Genomic DNA, 5,386 nt, shown 5'->3' with positions numbered 1-5,386 from the left:
TGACTGTCACTCCTACTTCTAAATTCACATATAATCCCAAAAAATTGGATGCAGGGAAGGCCGCTGTGGTATCTCAGTGGTTAGAACATCGAACGAATTAGTCGAAGGTCGTAGGTTCGATTCCTGCTCACGGGTGGTTATTTTTTCATATACTTATCTTTCTTCTTATTTACATTCCATTGGTTCTAATAACTTTCCCTGTACATTTCTTGGCATTACTGTCTGTTAGATCTCAATAATATTGTGTTAAAACACGGAAAAACGAGCCCTTAGGGATACACTTCTCTCCTTTATTTCATTGAACGAGGGTCTCGTAATGGCAGACTTGGTGTGTGTAAGTTGTATAAGAGGGACAATTATTCAGCTGCCCGCTCATAATAAGTTCACGTGCTATGTCACGCCAAACATGCGCATAAGAACGTTTTCACACTTGTCGTTTGGCTTATAGATGGCACTGACTGTCACTCCTACTTCTAAATTTACATATAAACCCAAAAAAGTGGATGGAGGGAAGGCCGCTGTGGTAGCTCAGTGGTTAGAGCATTTAACGCGTTATTCGAAGGTCGTAGGTTCGATTCCTGCTCACGGCTGGTTATTTTTTCAACCACTTTTCTTTCTTCTTATTTACATTCCATTCGTTGTATTACCTTCCCCTGTACATTCCTTGGCATTACTATCTGTTAGATCTCATTATCGTTGTGTTAAAACCGCCCCGCCATGGTTGTCTAGTGGCCATGGTACTCGGCTGCTGACCCGCCGGGCGCGGGTTCGAATTCCGGCTGCGGCGGCTGCATTTTCGATGGAGGTGGAAATGTTGCAGGCCCGTGTGCTCAGATTTAGGTGCAAGTTAAAGAACCCCAGGTGGTCTAAATTTGCGGAGCCCTTCACTACAGCGTCTCTAATAATCATATAGTGGTTTTGAGACGTTAAACCCCCATATCATCATACTGTGTTAAAACATGGAAAATCGAGCTTTTAGGTATACACTTCTTTCTCTTATTTCATTGAACGAGGGTCTCGTAATGGCAGACTTGGTGTGTTTAGGTTGCATAAGAGGGACAATTCATCAGCTGCCCGCTCGTAATAGGTTCACGTTCTACGTGACGCCAAACATTCGCTTAAGAAGGTTTTCACACTTGTCGTTTGGCTTAAAGATGGGGCTGAGTGTCACTCCCACTTCTGAATTCACATATAAACCCAAAAAACTGGATGGAGGGAAAGCTGCTGTGGTAGCTCGGTGGTTAGAGCATTGAATGCGTTATTCGAAGGTCGTAGGTTCGATTCCTACTCATGGCTTGTTATTTTTTCATCATATTTTCTTTCTTCCTATTTACATTCCATTGGTTCTAATAACTTTCTCTGTACAATCCTTGGCATTACTGTCTGTTAGATCTCATTATTATTGTAATAAAACACGGAAAGACGAGCCATTAGGTATACACTTCTTTCCCTTATTTCATTGAACGAGGGTCCCGTAATGGCAGACTTGGTGTGTTATATTGTATAAGAGGGACAATTAATCAGCTGCCCGCTCATAATAGGTTCACGTTCTACGTGACGCGAACATGCGCATAAGAGTGTTTTCACACTTGTCGTTTGGCCTATAGATGGCGCTGACTGTCACTCCTACTTCTAAGTTCACATATAAACCCAAAAACTTGGATGGAGGGAAGGCCGCTGTGGTATCTCAGTGGTTAGAACATTGAACGAGTTATTCGAAGGTCGTAGGTTCGATTCCTGCTCACGGGTGATTATTTTTTTCATCCACTTATCTTTCTTCTTATTTACAGTCCATTGGTTCTAATAACTTCCCCTGTACATTCCTTGGCATTACTTTCTGTTAGATCTCATTAATATTGTGTTAAAACACGGAAAAACGAGCCCTTAGGTATACACTTCTTTCCCTTATTTCATTGAACTATCGTCTCGTAATGGCAGACTTGGTGTGTTTAGGTTGTATAAGAGGGACAATTATTCAGCTGCCCGCTCATAATAAGTTCACGTGCTACGTGACGCCAAACATGCGCATAAGAGTGTTTTCACACTTGTCGTTTGGCCTATAGATGGCGCTGACTGTCACTACCACTTCCGAATTCACATATAAACCCAAAAAACTGGATGGAGGGAAAGCCGTTGTTTTAGCTCGGTGGTTAGAGCATCGAATGCGTTATTCGAAGGTCGTATGTTCGATACCTGCTCACGGGTGGTTAATTTTTCATCAACTTTTCTTTCTTCTTATTTACATTTCATTGGTTCTAATAACTTCCTCTGTACATTCCTTGGCATTACTGTCTGTTAGATCTCAATTGTATTGTGTTAAAACACGGAAAAACGAGCCCTTAGGGATACACTTCTCTCCTTTATTTCATTAAACGAGGGTCTCGTAATGGCAGACTTGGTGTGTTTAAGTTGTATAAGAGGGACAATTAATCAGCTGCCCGCTAATAATAAGTTCACGTGCTACGTCACGCCAAACATGCGCATAAGAGTGTTTTCACACTTGTCGTTTGGCCTTTAGATGACGCTGACTGTCACTGCCACTTCTGAATTCACAATTAAACCCAAAAAGTGAATGGAGGGAAGGCCGCTGTGGTAGCTCAGTAGTTAGAACTTCGAACGCGTCATTCGAAGGTTGAAGGTTCGATTCCTCCTCACGGGTGGTTAATTTTTCATCCGCTTTTCTTTCTTCTTATTTACATTCTATTGGTTCTAATAACTTCTCCTGTACATTCCTTGGCATTACTATCTGTTAGATCTCATTATCATTGTGTTAAAACTACCCCGCCGCGGTGGTCTAGTGGCTATGGTACTCGGCTGCTGACCCGCAGGGCGCGGGTTCGAATCCCGGCGGCGGCGGCTGCATTTCCGATGGAGGTGGAAATGTTGTAGGCCCGTGTGCTCATATTTGGGTGCACGTTAAAGAACCCCAGGTGTTATAAATTTCCGGAGCCCTCTACTATGGCGTCTCTAATAATCATATAGTGGTTTTGAGATGTTAAACCCACATATCATCATACTGTGTTAAAACACGGAAAATCGAGCTTTTAGGTATACACTTCTTTCTCTTATTTCATTGAACGAGGGTCTCGTAATGGCAGACTTGGTGTGTTTAGGTTGTATAAGAGGGACAATTATTCAGCTGCCCGCTCGTAATAGGTTCACGTGCTACGTGACGCCAAACATTCACATAAGAGTGTTTTCACACTTGTCGTTTGGCTTATAGATGGCGCTGACTGTCACTCCTACTTCTAAATTCACATATAAACCCAAAAAAGTGGATGGCGGGAGAGCCGCTGTGGTAGTTCAGTGGTTAGAGCATCGAACGCGCTATTCGAAGGTCGTAGGTTCAATTCCTGCTCACGGCTGGTTATTTTTTCATCCACTTTTCTTCATTCTTATTTGCATTCCATTGGTTCTAATAACTTCCCCTGTACATTCCTTGGCATTACTGACTGTTAGATCTCTGTAATATTGTGTTAAAACACGGAAAAACGAGCCCTTAGCTATACACTTCTTTCCCTTATTTCATTGAACGAGAGTCTCGTAACAGCAGACTTGGTGTGTTTAGGTTGTATAAAAGGGACAATTAATCAGCTGCCCGCTCATAATAAGTTCACGAGCTACGTCACGCCAAACATGCGCATAAGAGTGTTTTCGCACTTGTCGTCTGGCTTATAGATGGCGCTGACTGTTACTCCTACTTCTAAATTCACAATTAAACCCAAAAAGTGAATGGAGGGAAGGCCGCTGTGGTAGCTCAGTAGTTAGAACTTCGAACGCGTCATTCGAAGGTTGAAGGTTCGATTCCTCCTCACGGGTGGTTAATTTTTCATCCGCTTTTCTTTCTTCTTATTTACATTCTATTGGTTCTAATAACTTCTCCTGTACATTCCTTGGCATTACTGTCTGTTAGATCTCATTAATATTGTAATAAAACACGGAAAGACGAGCCCTTAGGTATACACTTCTCTCCCTTATTTCATTGAACGAGGGTCTCGTAATGGCAGACTTGGTGTGTTTAGGTTGTATAAGAGGGACAATTAATCAGCTGCCCGCTCATAATAGGTTCACGTGCTACGTAACGCCAAATATGCGCATAGGAGTGTTTTCACACTTGTCGTCTGGCTTATAGATGGCGCTGACTGTTACTCCTACTTCTAAATTCAAATATAAACCCAAAAAAGTGAATGGAGGGAAGGCCGCTGTGGTAGCTCAGTAGTTAGAACATTGAACGCGTTATTCGAAGGTCGAAGGTTCGATTCCTCCTCATGGGTGGTTAATTTTTCATCCGCTTTTCTTTCTTCTTATTTACATTCCATTGGTTCTAATAACTTCCCCTGTACATTCCTTGGCATTACTGTCTGTTAGATCTCAATAATATTGTAATAAAACACGGAAAGACGAGCCCTTAGGTATACACTTCTCTCCTTTATTTCATTGAACGAGGGTCTCGTAATGGCAGACTTGGTGTGTTTAGGTTGTATAAGAGGGACAATTAATCAGCTGCCCGCTCATAATTGGTTCACGTGCTACGTAACGCCAAACATGCGCATAAGAGTGTTTTCACACTTGTCGTTTTGCCTATAGATGGCGCTGACTGTCACTCCTACTTCTAAATTCACATATAAACCCAAAAAATTGGATGGAGGGAAGGCCGCTGTGGTAGCTCAGTGGTTAGAACATCGAACGAGTTATTCGAAGGTCTTAGGTTCGATTCCTGCTCACGGGTGGTTATTTTTTCATATACTTATCTTTCTTCTTATTTACATTCCATTGGTTCTAATAACTTTCGCTGTACATTTCTTGACATTACTGTCTGTTAGATCTCATTATTATTGTGTTAAAACACGGAAAAACGAGCCCTTAGGTATACACTTCTTTCCCTTATTTCACTGAACGAGGGTCTCGTACTGGCAGACTTTGTGTGTTTAGGTTGTATAAGAAGGACAAATAATCAGCTGCCCGCTCATAATCTGTTCACGTGCTACGTGACGCCAAAAAGGCGCATAAGAGTATTTTCACACTTGTCGTTTGGCCTATAGATGGCGCTGACTGTCACTGCCACTTCTGAATTCATATGTAAACCCAAAAAACTGGATGGAGGGAAAGCCGCTGTTTTAGCTCGGTGGTTAGAGCATCGAATGCGTTATTCGAAGGTCGTATGTTCGATACCTGCTCACGGCTGGTTAATTTTTCATCAACTTTTCTTTCTTCTTATTTACATTTCATTGGTTCTAATGACTTCCTCTGTACATTCTTTGGCATTACTGTCTGTTAGATCTCAATAACATTGTGTTAAAACACGGAAAAACGAGTCCTTAGGGATACACTTCTCTCCTTTATTTCATTGAACGAGGGTCTCGTAATGGCAGACTTGGTGTGTTTA

At 42.0% G+C, this 5,386-nt stretch overlaps 1 non-coding gene across 1 annotated transcript; it reads left to right on the top strand.

Annotated features, from left to right (window-relative positions):
* Positions 1-3,292: 3,292 nt before the first annotated feature.
* Positions 3,293-3,365, top strand: TRNAA-CGC (transfer RNA alanine (anticodon CGC)). The gene has a single exon. It is a non-coding gene; the product is annotated as a tRNA-Ala (tRNA).
* Positions 3,366-5,386: the final 2,021 nt, after the last annotated feature.

The sequence above is a fragment of the Rhipicephalus microplus genome, chromosome 8, assembly GCF_043290135.1.
Source record: "Rhipicephalus microplus isolate Deutch F79 chromosome 8, USDA_Rmic, whole genome shotgun sequence".
In the NCBI taxonomy this organism is placed as follows: Eukaryota; Metazoa; Arthropoda; class Arachnida; order Ixodida; family Ixodidae; genus Rhipicephalus; species Rhipicephalus microplus.
This window is presented reverse-complemented; position numbering and strand designations above follow the sequence as displayed.